Raw genomic sequence first — 19,811 nt, forward strand, 5'->3', positions numbered from 1 at the left:
CCACTATTCTAATCAAATGAATTGATGCAATGTTTACTTTAGGTTCAGAAGCCTGTAGATACACCCAAAGTATAATTGATGCAGTTTTCCAAAAGAATCAACTCTCTGTCAGCACAGTAAGCCAACTTGTTGTCAGACATCTAATTAAAATGGATACCAGTTGTGTTCTTAAGAAACTTCTCTTCTGGGTTCAGTATCTTCAACAAGGAGTAAATTTTCATAGTTGAGCACTGTTATTAGGGCTGCTGTGGCATTGATTTGTACACTACATAACCCTAAGGGCCTCCTGGTTCATGTGGCTGGTGCCCTGAAGCTTGTGCAGTGTACAACCTGCAGAACCAACCAAAGATGGCAGCTCTTGTTAGCTTCACAGTTTATAAGTAACTGTTTTGAGAATACAGGACTCATCGAACCATCCTCAAGTCCATACATCTCAATATGTACGGGATTTATATGAATCCCAGGTGGTTAATACTCCTATAAACCCTGCATTTCGATCTGGACAGGATCACCAGAATACTGGATTTCAAGCTTAAGCCGTAGAATGATGATCATAATCGCACCCACCATTTTTTGAGCAGCTTAGGCCTTGGGCCAGGTATCTGCTGGCTTCGTTGAGCAGCCTGTAGCTCCAGCTGTCAATGCTGAGTAATGTTGGTTAAGTTGTCTTTCGTCACATTCCATTCCTTGTCTCGTGTTTACTCACTCATAAGAAGCAGTTTATAAATGAGAAGCCTTGACTATTTATAAACAAATCAAGAAACTCATGGCATCTTTGAGGCCAATCTCAGCATCTCTGAACTGGCACCATGACTAGCAAATGAATGGCCATCAGTTTCATGGCAAGAAATTTGCTAATCTATCAGCACATATTCAGTTAGTGCCTGCAGTGTGCCAACTGCTGTGACCAATACTGTGGGGATGCAGATAATTAGAGGAGTAGCCTACATTTTTCTGAGTGTCCCTGTGGTTCCCATGTGGTAATTCTTTTAATCGTACAATGACTTTATGAGATCACTGTCAGTATCTATTTTGTAGATTGGGGATTGGAAGCATGGAGCAGATAGAGCAACCCAAGGTTTTATAATTAATAAGTTGGTCATATAGGGGTTTGAACTTCTGGGGTCTTGCCGACTCCCCATTTTGTGCTCTGAGCTACCACCCTCTACCCTTCTTTCCTCCTTGATCTCCCAGGCTGGCCAAGATGTAGCCTTCATCTTTGTAACTTGTCCCCTAATGGGCTGATACAATTTTAGATAGAGTGAATGCAAATGCTTTGTAACAAGCAGGAAGATCCTTATTTATGCCAACTAAATAGTATTGATAGCACAGATTGGGAGTGACCTCAAGAGGCCCTCTGCCCCAGGAGCTAACTTCTGCCAGAAAGAGACAGCTGGGTTCTTGGCTCTGATGGTCTTCCTCGGTTAGTTAATAATAAATAGTGCTGCACACCAAGTCCCTTGTTCTTTCTTTTGGAACTACACTTCACAGCTGACTCACCCTGCCTGTTCCACTGGGAGTTATGCTACTCTGATTTAGTCATGTTAGAAAAGCATATGGAAGTGTTCCTCCTGCCATTATGGGGCATTGCCCGCTCTGAACATTTTCCAGGCTAGAACCACTTCCACTAGGCTATTTGGAGGAGATCTCTGGGGTCTTAATTAAATGCTTCAACCAGTGGTTAAGGAGCATCAGGCTTCCCCTTTGAGCCCACCAGCGACTTTATGGATAGGTTCTCATTGAAATGCCAGCCCTTGCCAGAGATCTAGCCTGGGACCTCCAGCCTATCAACCGTGAGTCTCTGACTCTAAAGAAGAAGCATTAAGGAAGATGGGCTGGAGGATGTGGGTCCCCAAGTCTGCCTTGGGTAGGTTCTAAGTTCTGTCTTTGTTTCAAATCAGAGCTCAGAAAGCAGCATCTTAGGATCTTTTTTCTTCATGGAATTGCCTTTGCATTTCCCAATGTAAAAATCACATTTTTTTTTGCAGTATTAATTGTCATACAGGACAGTATCTAGGCTGCCACCAAATGCCCTGCACAAATTTCCGCATGAACAAATGCTTTTAAAACCTAATGCCAGGGGGAAATATAACAGAACTTTGCTTCTGTTAATGTGGTCCCTTTCCTCCTTTCTTTGTTTTTTTGTTTGTTTGTTTGTTTTTGTTTTTTAAGATTTTATTTATTTATTCATGAGAGACAGAGAGAGAGAGGCAGAGACACACAGGTGGAGGGAGAAGCAGCCTTCCTGCGGGGAGCCTGATGTGGAACTCTGGGATCACGATCTGAGTCAGAAGCAGATGCTCAACTACTGACCCACCCAGGGACTGACTGCTCTTTCCTCCTTTCTGATAAGACCTTGTAACTGTCACCTTTGTGTCTCCGAGCCCAGCCTCAGTGGTGGCATCATCTTCTATGATGTGTTCACCCCAAGTTGTGTGGTCTCAGCACTCTGCTTTGACTTCATTATCAATTCTCTAGGTAGGTTTTGGAAAGAGGCAAGGCATTGATTTTTATAATTAAATAAACATTTACTGAGTCTTGATTCTGTGTTAGGCATTGTGTAGCAGGGGGAAGAGAGGAATTAGACATAGGATCACAGAGAATCATATTATGAAGATTGTACGTAACAGCAGACAAAACTGAGTCTATCAAGTTTCTCTTTGGGGACAGAACCAAAGGTTCTGGGGAGCAGAAAGGAAGAAGCGTGGGGAACCTCTGAGAGGAATGGATACCTATTCCAGAAAGTATGGTATTTGAGCCACACACTGGAGAATGAAAAGAAATTCATAGATGAGAAGAAAAGAAAGATGTGGCAAGCAGAACAGGTGGGAATGTCATAGAACAGAGGTTCACTGCCCAATCCCTATGAGCCACATCTGGCCAACTTCGTGTTTGTGTTTGGTCTTTGTGCTAAGAACATTTTTTTTCATTTTTAAATGATTGGGAATGAAATCAAAAGAAGTATATTTCATGACATGTGAAAATGATATGAAATTTAAACTTCAGTTTCTGTAAGTTAAGTTTTACCAGAACATGGACACACCCATTCTTTTACATATTGCCTATGTATTGGTGATTTTTGCACTGTGATTGGCAGAGTTGAATAGTTTTGACAGAGACTCTATGGCCTGCAAAGCCCAAGATAGTTTCCTCTGGGGCTCTTTATTTTAAAAGTTTGTTGAACCTTAACAGAGGAGCATAAATATGGAGTGTTCTTTATATTCTAAATTCTATTGCTAGAAATATAGTTTGATTAAAAAAAAAAGAAAAATGCTGGACTATATCAGGCAAACAGGCAGGCTTAATGAATTTAAGTTTAAAATAGGAGGGAAAAAAATAAAAAAATAAAAATAAATAAAATAAAAATAAATAAATAAATAAAATAAAATAGGAGGGGGTGAAATTTCCACACTGGTTTCATTTATTTTCATTGTCAAAATTTAAGCTTCTTTCGTGTTAGACCTATGGAATCAAGAAATCATTTTTAAAAATAAAATAAAAGCCTAGATTCATAGGGCTGAAAGTGGTTGTGGATGTTACAATTTATCAGCCTCATATTTCATCTGTTCATTTATACGGCAAATATTAAGCATCACTCCCTCCCCCTCTTTCCATATGTATATGCACAAATACACACGCACACAGACACAAACATGATTTGTGAATTGGATACTAAAAGTATTAAAAATTATTCTCTATTAAAGAGCTGGAGCAATATATATGAAATGTTAAAATAATAATACCAGATAGAGGGACGCCTGGGTGGTTCAGTGGTAGAGCATCTGCCTTTGGCTCAGGTTGTGATCCCAGGATCCTGGGATCAAGTTCCACATCAGGCTTCCTGCAGGGAGCCAGCTTCTCCCTCTACCTATGTCTCTGCCTCTCTCTGTGTCTCTTGTGGATAAATAAACAAAATCTTTTAAAAATAGTACCAGATAGAACATGATTATGCACACCATAGAAATTCAGAGAGACAGAGATGGACTCATCTTCTCTTTTCTCATATATCAAGGGTCTCAGTCAAAAAGTTCTGCCCTAAGGCTGTGTTTGCTACTGTTAGGTAGGTGCCCATGTCTCTCTTATTTGTGTCTTACTAAATTATAAAAAACTGTATCATCATCTTCTTTGAATCATTATTTGAAGATAAGGAAATGTGTGGAGACAAATGTAGTAATACATTTTCCTCTGCTTAAGGACTAGTTAGTTCTTACTGTGCGAAAATAAAATACCAGCCCAATAAAAGCAGAAGATTCTTGGGTTTCATTTTTCTTGACTCTGTAGCTTAACTTTAGCTTACCTGCCAACAACTAAAATGCATATCAATCAATGAAAATTAATTAACAGTAATTTCTTATAAACTCAAAGAAAGCAATCTTCATGAAACAACACTAAATTGTGCAGTGAATACACTGTAGCTTACTGTGAGGGTATGTTCATGACTGATGACATATCGAGTGAACACCATCCCAACAGTGGGAGACCTGGATGCTGATTCCAGCTCCCCTATACACTCTTGTGGTAAGACACAAGAGACTCCCTTCCTCTGGGACTCACTTTCTTTTGAGCTCAGGATCACTTATGTCTCTTCCAGATCCAAAATACCATTTTACTTTAATTTTCTTATAAGCTCAGAACACTTACCTTATAGTATCCATGGGACAAATGTTCTTTTCCCTATTTTACAAATGGAATGATATGGATTTCTGATAGTAAAAGGATCCAGTAGGACATTAGCTGAGAAATACAAAGCTCTTCTTTTGACAGCTAGTAGTTGGCATGACTTTAAAAAAAATAGTTTCAGAGGTAGAATTTAGTGATTCATCAGTTGCATATAATACCCAGTTCTCATTACATCAAGTGCCCTCCTTAATGTCCGTTACCCAATAACTCCTCCTCAATATCTCCCCTCCAGATTTTAATGATAGACCAAAATGTTATTTATATAGAGACATTCAGTCAAAAAAGGAGGAACACCTTTGAATGTGACGACTGTATTGGGCATTGTTGGTTTTACACCATCATCTCTCCTTCTCAGAGAACCCCATTTTTTTCAGGTACATCCACTGTTCCCACATTCAGTTCATGTGCCTCAGGGGAAGCTGACCCTATCTTGATCTCCACCATAAGCCTGATGAGTCCAAGAGTAATCTTATCCCAGTTGTCAGGCATTGGCACACCAATGGGTATCCAGGATTCAAGTTAGGTAAACAAGACAATCTACATGTTGTCTAAATGGATTTGAATTGCGTTTTCTGTTATTTGAGGACCCAGCTTTAGATTGTGATTAGATGAGTAAGTCTGGCCAGCCCTATTTGGCTCTTACTAAGTTCCTTAATTCATCCTAAATTTGCCTCGGTGATTAATAAGGGTGATATTTCGGCTACCATCTTTACTTGCTTAATTTATTTCCCCAGTTGTTTAGAACTTAGGGTTTTTTTTTTTTTTTGACACCCAACAAAGTTGATTCTCATTGTAAATAAGGAATTGTCAGAACTCACTGCCTAGGGTAAAAACACTGTAAGAATCATATACCACTAATTAAAATGGTAGAACAAGTTCCCTCTTGCATATCTTCCTTTCAGTCTTTAGTTAAAATTAATTCTTAGCCACTTGGGTCATCAGTCTTTTGAGAAGCTGATGAAAAATTCTGACCTTCTCCCCTGGAAAAATGTAGAAATGCACAATTTTTTATACAATGCTGGAACATGCATGTATCCCTCTCCAGATCTACCCATGTAAACCTTATAGGTCCATATATTTCAAGTTGAGACCCTTGAGTTAAATCCTCAGAAGATAGCTCACTGAGTAGTGAGTATAAATTGAAGAAGAAGCATGCAAAGACAAGGCTGTGACGCCAAAGGTGACTCATATGATACCCTGGAAAAGCATATCCAATATGGAGAGGGAACTATGTATTGGAGCTGGGTACTGACTGAGTTCCAGGAGTACTACAAAGGTAAAAGTTCAGGATTCAGTCAGGATTCTAGCAGGAAACAGAATTACTCAGAAACTTTAAATAAAGAGATTTTAATGAAGAGACTACCCACTGAAATGTAAATAGTATTATACTAACTAAGCTGGGTATTGAGGCATTCAGGCCAGCAACAGTACAGAAGTGTTACCCTCAGAGCAAAGGAGCAAGGAGGAGAAATAGAACTACTATGCTTGGATAGTTTGCCTAGGGGGAGCTGTAGTCACACAAGATTGCAAACATGCCTCCAAGACTTTCACTGCCCACTGAGCTCTTGCTTCGGGCCTCCTCGTTGGCTGATCTCAGCCAGGAGATTGGGGAGCCGGTGGGATGCATTCCACGGAGGTAGCTTCCTGGGGCACAGAGTAAGTAGAAAAGAGTAAAGAAGGAAATATCAGAAAGGGAGACAGAACATGGAAGACTCCTAACTTTGGGAAACGAACTAGGGGTGGTGGAAGGGGAGGAGGGCGGGGGGTGGGGGTGACTGGGTGGCGGGCACTGAGGGGGGCACTTGACGGGATGAGCACTGGGTGTTATTCTGTATGTTGGCAAATTGAACACCAATAAAAAATAAATTTATTATTTTGAAAGAAAGAGTGAATAAAGGAGATAAACAGAACAACCAGGATAGAAGATCAGTCAAAACAAAGGAAAGGGCAAGGTTAGAAGTCCGAATGGTACTTACAGGTGCTGGGGAGGCACTGGCAAGGGCTTGTCAATGTGTGTAGACTAGAGATGTGTGCTCAGGACCATGTCCTGAAGAAAGGTAATCTGAATGTGAAAGAACAAAGCCCAAGAGCCCTCTACAGAAAAAAATTGCCCACTTCTGCCCTAGACTAAAAGATAAAAATCTCTTAAGTTATGTATCTGGGTACTATAAGCATTTTAGAGCAGTTGGAACCAGTTGAATTTGAAGAGGAATTTAGGAAAATATAAGCCAATATACATTTGTTTTTCATTGTCTTTTGCTCATATGTGCATTTCAAAATGCTAGAATTAATTTCCAGCCATGTAATCAAAAAATGGAAATTGCAATGTACACAGAAAAGGAGAAAAACATTTCAGCCTACGTGTAGTTTATTTTTATGATCTTATAATCTCAGATTATACCTATTTCAAGAGTAAGAAATTAAATCAGCAAGAAAAATCCCATACTTAGTTTAAAAGATGATGTGTAGAGGAGATCACCTGTTACTTTTGATAGAAGATCCAGCAGCATAAAAAAGAAAAAAAACCCACGAAGAATGACTCTCCATCTTGACTGAAAATAATGGGTGAGAATAATTAAATGATTTAGGTTGATCTTGAACTGACATTTCAAATTCATCTTAACCTGCCAAGCCTTTGAAGTTCCACAGTGACATAATTTTAATACTGGAGCTTTCAAAAGCTTTCTAAATAGGTCAGCATTTCATGTAATCTTCAGACTGTCATTAGATATTTTGGATATTTTTTTGGTAAGAACAGGTGTTCTTTTGAACCTTCTCCTTTAAAAAAAATACAGTAATTCCATTTGATGGCATGACTTATAAGCCTAGCATTATCAATGGCTTGTGAAGAAAAATAACCAAATAAAATGCATGCCTGATAGTACATTCGGTGAAGACTTTTCCATTCCCCAAATCATCCCTTAATCTGTACCAGTAATAATTAACATGTTGAAATGCTTGCTTCTCTACTATGAGCCCTCTAATGTTATAAACAGAAGTCCCCTCTCATGTTCGATTTAATTTTGCATGTTATTACAAAAATGATGAAGGAAGACGATGTAGGTGTTACAAACAAATTTTAACCCTTTTGGGAGAACTGGAAAATAGGGTAGAAGGTAGGAAGCTAGTGTAGATAAAGAATAAGGAACAAGGAAGTAAGTACAGAGCCCAAAGTTGGTTGGCTTTTAGAGACTGGCTGACTGGATAATACCCTGTTTCTGGTAAAGCCTAGCATTTACAGGGACATAAAAACTCTCTGTTTCCATTTGCTGACATGGCACCTCAGGCAGGAGTCTCTCCCTTTTGGGCTTAGAAATTTAAGCCCATGTAATTCTGTAAAGGTTGAACCATCAGCCAAGATACATATGTCCAAGATCATTAAAAATAAAAGAAAAAAGGGAAATGCTTATGGGAGGTGGGGAAGTGAGGAGGTAGGCTGAGGAGAAGAAATCTGAAGGAAAAGTGGGAGTTAGAGGATGGCCAGTGATCTCTGGGATTTTTGCCACAAGGGGCCCAAGAGAAATGGCTTCTTCTCAAGGTGGTAGAAAGATGTCTTGATACTTTAGGGATCCAGGATCTTAGTATTTTTGCCTGGAGAGCCATTTGGAAAGGTCATGACTTTCTCCAGAAGATTTAAAAGTGGGATTTATTCCAAGCTGAGAGACAGGGTAGCAGAAAAGGGAACCAGGTTTCTTAGGACAGCAGCCAAAGAAGTTGAGCAGGAACCACACTGTGTTGATTCTGGGTGATTGATGTGGCTATAGGAAAGCATATTTATAATCCCATGCTGTAGAATCAAATAACCCAAGTTCAAACCCAGATCTGATCAATCCAACTGTGTAATCTTGAACCAATTACCTAAGCCTCCTTGTACCTCATTTCCCCATCTACAAACTGGAGACAATAAAGGTACTTACTTAATAGGATTGTTCTGAAAGTCAAGCCACAATAATACAGGGAGAGCAGCTACCAAAATGCCTGACATGGAAAGTCACCAATAATGTTACCTAGTGTTGTCTAAAATGTGCTTATAGTTTGTATACTAGAATTCCTTAAACCATAGTCAACTAATTATTTTCTCATCAAATAACTAGCTAAGTGAACTATGTCTTATGATTGATGATGTTAGGAAGAAAAAAATTTCTTCTACCCCTCTAGGTTCTTTGGCTGGTCTAATCAAATTTACATAAAGCATTAACGAGAGAAAAGCAAATTTGCTTATGCATGTATGGAAGCCCCATAAGAATATAAGACCCAAGGACAAGCTGGGGCAATGAGGATTATATGCCATCTTGGGCTACAGAATGGTATATAGGCCTGCCCGGGGCCTCAAAGGAGAGGAGGGTGATTCACAGGATGAAAAGAAGAGCAGGTGTTTGGTAATTAGATATTTGTCCTACCATACAGATAGGTCATAGATCTAAAAAAAAAAAAAAAAAAAAAATTATGTCTTGGTAATAGCTCTTTTTCTGGGCCAGGCCTCCCATCTAAATTCTTTTAGGTAGTTTAAGGGAGCAGTGAAGTTTTTTCTTAAGTCTGCTGGATCTCAATTGCCTTCAGCTCAAAATAATCCATATCCCAAAGTGGCATATTTGAGGAGACTTGTTTTGAACCCCTTCAATGATTAAGGAAGAGAAATGAAGAACAAATACATGGAGCTTAAAGTAAATAGATCCTTTAAATCTATAAATTGAGATTTTAAATTCTTTGGTAAGAATTGAAAGAGGTCGTCAAGGGTATTTGGCTTCCAGTTGCCCTGCAAGCTGGACCTGGTAAGTCAGGTTCCTCACACCCTCCCCTGTCCTTGGAATGTATGTTCTGCTCACCATTCTCACAATAGGAGCTCAAGGATGTAGCCTTGAGAGAGCAATGTGTTGTTGAGACCATCTGGACTGAATTTGTGACTGAACCCAATTAAGACCTCTGTATACACTTTCAAGATTCTTGTTGGCTGGTACAGAGATCTACTCATCTTGCAGCCACCCAAGACAGGACTCATATGTAAGTTCCTTGCTTATTAAACCTACCTACCAATCTAGAGTGGTGTGCCTTTTTCTTCAATCTTTTCTTGCCCTCTTTGAATGGGGGCCAGTTTCAAATTTCATCCAGGGAACTGATGAAATTTGAAACCATTTGAACTGATGGTAAGGAAGTAAAAGCAAGACCACTGAAGAAATTCAGTTTCCTATTGACGGTCACCAGTACTTTTTAATATGCCTGAGAGTAAAAATGAAAGAAATGCTCAAAATTCCTATCTGTATTTAGATAAACCATTAAGACTGGCCTGGTGGGTTGGCAAGTAGGACAAACAACCTGACAGCAAAAATTTGTATAAGGTCATCTGTACAGGAGGAAAGTGCCTCCGGGGAAGAGATAGGGAGGGTGGCCTGCCTGCTATAGCTATCAACTATCAGCTCCATACCAGAGATTCTGCTACAAAAACACTGAAGAAGCTGTTGTTACAGAGAGTGTTCCATTAAACACACACACACACACACACACACACACACACACACACACACAGAGGTGGTGCTTAGGGAGAGGGACTTTCTCATTTAAGCAATACTTACCTGAGCACCTATTATGTGCTCAGCATCATGCTAGACATACAGTAGTGAACAAAACAGACAAAAATTTCTGTCTCTGTTATTCCATGGTGATGGAGGAAGTCAGTGTGGGGAGGAAAAATAATTTTCCCTCTACCCTTCTAAGTTCTTGGCTGAGACCTCTGTAATAAAAGGCAGATTAACAAAAGAAAAGCACTTTTAACAAGAGAAAAATAGATAGAAGTTTAATATCTCATGTGTTACTTGAGAGATACCTGGGAAAAATGATAAATTCCTTCAAGGTGGCCCAAGCTCCCACCTTACATACCATCTTCTGCTAAAGACCAAGAAAAAAAAGTTGTATGTATGCGTGTTACAGTGTGTGTGTGCATGGGGGGTAGTTATGAGAGGTTACCAGGAAAAGCACAGTAAACAAGGATAAGGATGTTATGCAGATTTAAGTCAGTGCCTTCTTCATTAATTAGATTTCCTTGTGACGTGTTGTCACGCTTCTCTTCCTGGTATGGAGAGGAAGACACGTACAAATTGAAATTTCCTTAATTTATGTAAATTTCTTTTACAAAAGAGTAGCTTATAGACTGTTTTCAGAGATTCTCCGGTGTCTACTGTTTCTCAAAAATAAACAGCTCAAAATAACTCTTATGCCAAAGATGCATATTTTGGGATGGCATATTCCACTCCCCTTCATCAGACAAGAAATAAGACAAGTAAAAGTATGTACTATATGGGACCATGTTGATGGATAAGAAAATAAGCAAAGAAGCAGGGCAAAATGATGGGAACTATCAGGGTGGGATAAGGCTTGTAATTTTAGGAAGGATGGCCAGGGAAGGCTTCAGTAAGATGGTGATATTTGAGTGGAAGACCTGAGGGAGATGTAGGAATGGCTAATGTTGGTACCTGAAAAAGAACAGTCTGGACCAAGAGAAGAGGCTGCTGTGTGACCACTAGGTTCAGATTATAGCAAGGAGACTGATGTGGCTGTAGCAGAGTGAGCAAGAGGGAGAATTATATGAGATAAGGTCATTTCTCCTGAAACGTTGGCCCACCAAGGACTCCAGGGAACATGGGGTCCCCTGGCTCCTGAGAGATGGTAGTTAGGGGAGGTACTTGGTGGTAATGCCCCTGGTAGGGGCATCAGAACTCTCAGGGTGGGGATCAGTAGCAGAGGCTGCATTGAGGAGTTCTAAAGCAGCTTCTCAGACAGTAGGTACCCTCATGCTTGGCCAGAGAACAAGAGAAAGCATGCATCATGTTACAGAGTCTAAGGGACAGGTTTGGGAGACAATCTCTAAGGTCTCAAGCCAAATTAGATGAAGCTAATCAGACAGCTCAACTCCCACGCAAGCTGTGGAAACAAGAGTCTATGGTATTTTGGTTACCAACAAACTAGCGACTATTGCAGAACCTGGAGTTACATCAGATTATCTAGTTTACAGTTAACCTATATGAATTTTAAAAACTAGTTTATATTTCCAAACTTTTCTTCTTTCTTTATGTTTGTGTTCTTGGAAGTGATGTTGAAAGGGCCGGGACAGTTGTGGGTTCTTATCTGACCACACTCAAAAAAAGAAGAAAATCAGGGAGGAAATTTACATTGTGGAAGTATGATCTGTGTTTGGAAGGAAACATTTTACCCTACCTTTCAAGATTCTTTTCGTTGGTCTAAGAATTAAATTGACATGAGGCAGATTAACAGGAGAAAATCAAATTTAACTACAAACAATATGGGGAATCCACATAAACATGAGAGATTCCAAAAAACAATCAGGCAAAATGAGGTATATGTGTCATTCTGGACTAAGAACGAGTAGGGCTCTGGGACTTCAAAGGGGAAAAAAAAGCAATTCACAGAAAAAATGAAAAAGTAAATGTTTGCTGGGTAAACAAATGTTTGCTGGGCCATATAGGAACAATAGGACACAGAGAGGAATTTTAACAAACAGATTTTGCTAAAGCTCCTCCCTGTCTCCCATTCTAGTTCATATTATACTATAGTTACTGTTGTAATAACTCCCTTCCTGAAACAAGTCCTCTACCTAAATTCTTTTAGGCAATTTGGAGGAGCCCTTGTTTCTTCTTGAGACTTGTTTCTTAAAAATAATCAGCCTAAAATAATCCACATGCCAAAGAGACACATTTTGGGGTAGCAAGTTCTGTTCCCCTATATCTTTTGCTCTTTGTTCTCCTTCATGCTCTTTTCTTTAGTTCTTTGTAAAGGTTAACTAACATGAAGAGAACAAATTTATAAAATAAGTCAGTATGTTATAGGGGAAAATTGTTAAAGATTTTGAAATGAACCAAAAAGACTGAGTGTCATCAGTGAAAACTAGGCATTGTCTAACATATCCTTCCTGGTTATTTGATTCCATAGGATCTCTGATTCTTTCATTGTCTTTGAACTATGTAAGACCAAAATTGTAGGTGACAGACAGAAATGCAAATGTTCTTGCCCACAGACATGCAAATGACTTTTTCTAGTGAAGGTTCAATATATTTATCTCCCCCACTGTGGAAGAAGCCAGTTTTGTATCTTTTAAAAAACAAAATTCAACTGAGTAAATTTTAAAGATCTTATTGCCTTTATTCAGCAATTCATGAAATGAGCAGCATCTAATCTAGTAGATAGAAAATAGCTCAAAAGAACTATACCAGGCTAAAGGATTTTATAGACAGAAAGTAAGTAGCAGGAAAAAAAGCAGGTTGGTTATTCCCTATAGAGGCTGGCAGGAGTCTAGCTTGCAGATTACCTAACTAATGGTGGATTAGGGATTCTTGATGGACTGGTTTAAGATTCCATTTGTGGCAAGATTGAAACTGTAATTATCTTTTTAAAGAATTTTTATTTATTCGGAGAGAGAGAGAGAAAGCATGGGGGAAGGGCAGAGGGAGAGAGAGTCTTTTTTGTTTGTTTGTTTGTTTAAAGATTTTACTTATTTATTCATTAGAGACACAGGAGAGAGGCAGACACACAGGCAGAGGGAGAAACTGATACAGAACTTGATCCCAGGACCCCAGGATCACATGACCTGAGCCAAAGGCAGATGCTCAACTACTGAGCCACCCAGGCGCCCTGGGAGAGACAGTCTTAAGCAGACTCTCAATCTCATGACCCTAAGATCATGACTTGAGCTAAAATCAAGATTCGACTGCTTAATTGACTGTGCTACCAAGGTGCCCCTGAAACTGTAATTAAATCTCTCTTTGGTTACTGAGACCTAGCACTAGCATAAGTGACTCCATTTTAGGCCTACCATTTGATTTTTAACATATCTATTAACCAAATTCATTTCAACATTCCTGAAATATGTACGTGTTTACACCTTAGATTCTCTTTTAGTCTGGTTTTAATATCTTAGTAGTTCCCTTATTAATGAATGAAGCAAAACTTTTAATCTTATATATGTTTATATATATACATATTTATGCATATACATACATTTTATATGTTTTTAAATAACCCCTTAAAATAACATTTTTCCCTCCCTCTGGAGTTGTGAGGAAGGGGGGGGAGGGTCACAGGAAGATAGTCAAGTAGGAGAAGGTCAAGAGGTCATTGGGAGAGGGTCATGGGAATAGACGGTGGGGGTGTGGTCATCAAGAGAGGAGGCTCAGTGGGAGAGGGCACCCCAGTAGTGTGGCTTGGTGACCTCCAATGGTGTCACCTTGGATTCTATGGCCTCACGTTAGGGGTGCTGCTTCTGCAAGGATGGGAGCAGTGCAGGGACCTGCTTTGTGCCCATCCTGCACCCAGTATCCTAAGGTACCCCAGAAGTACATGTGTGAAGGCCAAAGGGAAGAAAACAGCCTGTAGACTGACATGGGGAAGACTGCTGCCTTCCTTTGGCCCTCTTCCCAGCTGGTCCACTCCCCCCAAGTGGGTTTCTTCCCTGTGTGCCCCCATCCAACTCCACTGCACCTTCTCTGGGACCTTGATTTATTGTTTACCCTCTTCTTGAATTTACTTTTTGGAAAATATATTTTCCCAGGGTCTGTCCATGTAAGGCACTGTTCAAGATGCTGAGACTATGTCATGAAAGGTCTGATGATAGGAGACAGGAAATGATAAAGTAAGACAGCATGTCACATGGACACAAGTGTGAGGAAGCAAGTCCAAAGTGTGGAGGTGGATTGTCAGAAAGGTTCCACAGGAAGGTTATTTGAGCCAGGCTTGGAAGAGAGAGAGCGAGAATTGGTGACGCATAAGCAAAGAGTGCTCAGAGCAGAAGGGAGGCAAATGTCCCTTGAGACTCCTGGGTGATGATGTCTACAACACAGCCAGTAAGGGCAGAGGCACAGATGCCATCAGGCAGGAAAAAGGCCTCAGTCTTGGGGAAAAGGCCCAAAGAGGATTGTATCGACTTCACATTTCCCAGTGAGCAATGGAAAACTACCAGCTGGCTGGAGCAGAGGATTTCAATATATATTATATATCATATATTATATATTACATATTACATTTTGAGTTAAATAAACCTTTCATTTTATATTTGTAAAAGAATCATGTTTTTGCCTTTCTAAAATCTTTTTTGGGGGCGGGGAGATAAATTAATGTTCAGAAACTGACATTGTCTTTGCCAATAGTTTATTTAACACAGGTTCACTGTGGGAATTATAATAATTTCACAATAGAGAAATATGAGAGTCATAGAGAATAATGTTTCTTAATAAACTACTAAGGAAATAACATACTCCAAATCAATAATAGATTAATCACACTATTGTTCCAGGCAAGAGGAGATGAAAGGAATAATGTCCAAATTCAGTTGAGGTGTATACCTTATGTGAATCAGTACTCACAAGAGATAGCTTAGCCAACCAAGAGCTGAGCTCCAGCTGCCAGTGCAAAAAGTCAAAAGTTCCTTGTTGCTAGAGCATGTTGCTAGGGAATGATGGTACTGGTGTTGATGGGCAAGATGATCTTCTTCTCAGGAGATTGCTCTTATGCCACTGTCAGTAAAAGAGTCTCCTTTTTTGTCAGGAGCTAATTGCCCCAAGGTCTTTAGAGACCTAATCTATTTTTCAATTTTTAAGTATTTTTTAAAAATTGTTGAAGTATAGTTGAAATATAATGCTGTATTAGTTTCAGGTGTACAACAGAAGGATTAGACACTTTTATGCATTATTCAGTACTCACTGCAGTAAGTGCAGTTATTACCTATCACCATACAAAGTTATTAAATATTAGTGACTATATTCCCCATGCTATACTTTTCATCACTATGGCTTGTTTATTTTATAGTTGGAAATTTGTACCTCTAGTGAAGGTGTACCTTCCTCTCTTCCTGAACCCACCTTCCGTCTGGAAACCACCAATTTGTTCTCTGTATTTAAGATCTGTCGTTTTGTTTGTTCACTCATTTATTTTGCCTTTCCACATATAAGTGAAATCATATGGTATTTGTCTTTCTCTGTCCAACTTTTTTCACTTCCATGATACCCTCTAGGTTCATCCATGTTGTCATCTCACACCGGTCAGAATGGCAAGTATCAAAGACAAGAAATAATGAGTGTTGGTGAGGATATGAGGAAAGGGAACCATTCTGCACTTTTGTTGGGAATGCAAAATGGTACACCCACTGTAGAAAGCAGTATGGCGTTTCCTCAAAAAATTCAAAATAAAAATGCCAAACGATCTAGGAATTTCACTATGGGGTATTTACTCAAAGAAAACAAAAACACTAATTCAAAAAGATATATACATCCCTATGTTTCATCATTATTTACAATAGCCAAGATATGGAAGCAACCATTGATATCCATTGATAGTTGAATGGTTAAAGAAAATGTGGTATGCATATACAATGTACTATTCTTTTGCCATTAAAAAAATGAAATCTTGTTATTTCAGAGAGCTGTTTTATATCAACAAAGGCTTATCTCACCCAGACTTAACATCTGACAGTCCTCACAAACTCTTGGTATTTATAGTCTAAATGTACTCTGCCATAGTTGCTTCTTTATATGTTTTTATTGATAAGCCACCACCAGTGGGGCCCCTTAGCAGCTCGGCTTTTGAATTCTCATTAGTGAGGACAGATGAGATGACGTCCTGACACAATTTACTTCATCCTTACATAAAAACAACTCTTTTTTGGTCTTTGTCATAAGTGAACTAAAACAACTTCATTTCAGTCATAAACAAGCAGATTTGAAATGATACCAAACCAATACATAACATCTTTTAACCATACTTTGTAGTTTTACCTCTATTAAACAAGTGGTAGAGGAAGTCCCCAAAGATAACAAGCAAGTGCCAAAGTTAAAGACAGTTGATTTCCTTCTATTACTAGTTCATTCACTTCTTTGGTTTGGAGGGTAAGCTTCCTGATGCATAGCTAAGTAAGAAGAGGAAATAAATCATGGACCTTATTTATCCTTCAGCTCAATTACTATATATATCTTCAGAATTTTCCTTTTACTTCTCACTGTTGTTTTAACTTACTGTCCTAGTTTCTTATTTTGAATATGATTTAGCTTTTTTTATTTTTAAAGAATAATGTACTTCTAAGTTGGAATTCATTACGTTGGGAAATTGTTAAGATTAGAAATGATGTGTTTCTTTGCAAATTCCTGAAATATTTACTATTCATAATACTGCAGCCTGTGCTCAGCTCAATTATACAATGTGGTTGAACCTCAAAATCCTAATGTGGGATACACACAAGAAAAGGAAGTTAAATGAAACAGCACATTCAGACACTGGTGATGTTCTTCACTATTTGAAACTAAATGGTGAATTCTCCACTTCACCAAAAGAAGTGGTTTTCATAGAAATTTGAGTTTTCTGTTGATTCCTTACACCCCGGGATTCCAGTTTTTTCAAAAAGCATGATTATCATCACATGCCACAGAACAGGAGAACCAACTCCTTGAAAAGTTTCTGTTATTAGAGTTTGTCTTAATTATTTCTGCGTAGCACAATACAAATACCAGGTATAGTAAATGATAGTTTAAAATCCATGTTATCAGTGCTTTATGCCCTGAGAGAAGGAACAGGCTAAAGCAGGCTTCACTAAAAAAAAAAAAAAAAAAAAAAAAGGAAAAAAAAATTAAAGCAGGCTTCACTGAGTTTTCCACGGGTATGCATGAGAGCAGGATGCTGTGAATACATTTTGGCATGAAGAAATGTATTTATTCCATTACCAATGAAAGTGCATAAAAGGGAGAAAATTACTGCAAAGTAACTTGTCTTCTCTTGTAATCATGAAGAAATATCAGCTGGGTCCATGTGTATCATCATCATGCCTTTCCTTAGGTTATTTGGACTTTCTCTCTGAAGCCAAGTTACAATCATAGGGGGAAAAATACAAAATGAAAATACAGAACCATGACAATCAAATTGCTAGCATAATGCAGGCTTAGTAAAGGAAATGGTCAGCCTCCTGCATGATGAGTTTGTGGCAATATAAGATTGCTACCTCTTCTAGGGTTTATTTGGTTTGTCACCCCATTGATTAACATTTCCTCGTGGTGAATGTACAGCTAGCTGTATAATGAAGGGGGGATCCTACAGCATTTATGATTTGCAGAAAATCCTGGCTGGTCCATTCATTTTCTCTAAAATAAATCTATGTTGCTTAGATTCACTCCTTTTGAGCAGAAAAAAAGTTATTAATAAATTTTCTCACTTAGATATAAAGCCTTTGACTATGTATGGTCCCAAAATGGGGTGACACATTCATGGCAGAGGTATTGTCACTATCCTAAGTTGGGTCTATAACAAACATCACTTCTTGGTACTGTCTGATTACTAGACCTCAGAATCCTCAACACACTAGTCCATATGAATTGATCAGAGTCAGTTTGTGATGTGAAACATATTTCAAAGTTGAAGATTTTAATGAAGATTTAAATTTCAAATCCCTGTTTTATTGATGTTTTTCTCTCTATCTCTCTTAAAACTTCATCGCTGCTGAAATTCTCAGACCATGACGGTAGGTGTTTGAAAAGTCCAGATAAAGCATGTAAGCTCTCGTTGTTTAATTCAGCTAAAGAAGAATGGCCACAGATTAGGATTCCCCTAAACTCCTCCTTAGGTGCCAACAATATCTCTAGTCTTTCTGATCTCTGAAATAAAACCTTTAGTAGCAGTGACTGTATAAAGACAACCTCTTGGCGTTGTTTCTGCTAGGAAAATTTAAACTAATTCATAGATCGAATCTAGGTGTCACTTCACTCCAAGAAAAATTGGCACCTAGTTCTTCAGTAAAGCACACTCTAAAAAAGTGTTAGTTTTCTGAATTTAAAAGAGCTATCTTTCTTTCACTAGACAGGTCATTTTATTTAGCTATGATCTTGACTTATTTTCAGGTTCTTTGGTAAAGTTAAGAGCCCAAGGCGACACAACATGACTTCTAAATAGCTTGTTCAATCATTATTTCAGATAATCACAATAGTTAAACTAGTTTTTTCCTTTAAAAATGTTTAAAAATAAAGATAGTTGGTTGATTGGATTTTTCACCTTTCACCTGGACTTGTGGTACTATGGAAACTCCACGTGAATTAAAAGTCAGGGTAGTGCAACTGAAGCCTACTGTAGAGCTATTTCTTAGTTTAAACCTGACTGTTGTCAGATAGCTTCCCTGCCCTTTATATTCCTACAGACTCTGACAGTGTCACTCCCTCTTGCTTCTTGTCCCCAGGGATTTCAGCTTATTTCACTTTGATTTCCAGTCTCATTTCAAGCAGTTCAACTTTGTCTTGCCCTTCCCCCCAGGACAGTGTTCGTGGTGTCGCTTCTCATACTCTGGGCCTGCTGTGCAGCCAAATCGATTTCCTCTTTACCATGTCAGGGCTGGAATCCATAGAAAAATTCTGGAAGCACAGAAATGTTTGAAAAATAGTGCCACTGGTTTGGAACAAGATCTAGCCTAAAACCACTTTTTGATGGAAAGAGCATCCAGATGTTTTGACATAAACACTATTGCTATGTATGGTTGGATTATTTTTCTAAAGACCCAGGTCAAGTTTTATACATACATGGGAGTAAGGGGAAGGCCTGTCATTATATCATTTCTCTGCAACCACCATTGTACAAACTTAATGCATTTAAAAACATACATTAAAACCATACACGGGTGTACTTCTCTCTCTTGTATCAACAAGTCAATCACTTTTCCAGATTCTTCACCACTGTAGCCAAGCGAAAGTGCATTGGATTGAACCCAATACAGATTATGGTTTATTTGCCTATTTGGTACCAGATAGTTGATTGACCATTTACAAACAAAATGTAACCAGCTGTTTTTGTATCTTGTAAGCTCCACCTCTGCTCCATTTCTTAATAAACCTCCATTTCTTAAGCCAATGACATCTCCTTTACAGTAGTTCTTTTGGAAGTTTGTTGCTGCTTTCTCATTTACATAAAGCTATCTTTCAACTCAGATCTCCTAAAACCTTGGTTTGAAGAAGTATGATTCATGGAGGCGCAGCATTTGCATCACCTGAGAGCCGGTTTGAAAATGCAAAATCATAGGCCCCACCATATAATTTGCATTTTTAACAGGCTCCCTTGGGGATTAGCATCACATGAAATTTTGAGAAGCCTTGATTTAGGAAAGC

General features: G+C 38.7%; 1 protein-coding gene across 1 annotated transcript in view; it reads left to right on the top strand.

Moving 5' to 3' along the window:
* The window catches only part of RCAN2 (regulator of calcineurin 2), a 260,301-nt gene that overhangs the window by 111,243 nt on the left and 129,247 nt on the right, over window positions 1-19,811 (top strand). The window lies entirely within an intron of this gene.

The sequence above is a fragment of the Canis aureus genome, chromosome 7 (assembly GCF_053574225.1).
Source record: "Canis aureus isolate CA01 chromosome 7, VMU_Caureus_v.1.0, whole genome shotgun sequence".
In the NCBI taxonomy this organism is placed as follows: Eukaryota; Metazoa; Chordata; class Mammalia; order Carnivora; family Canidae; genus Canis; species Canis aureus.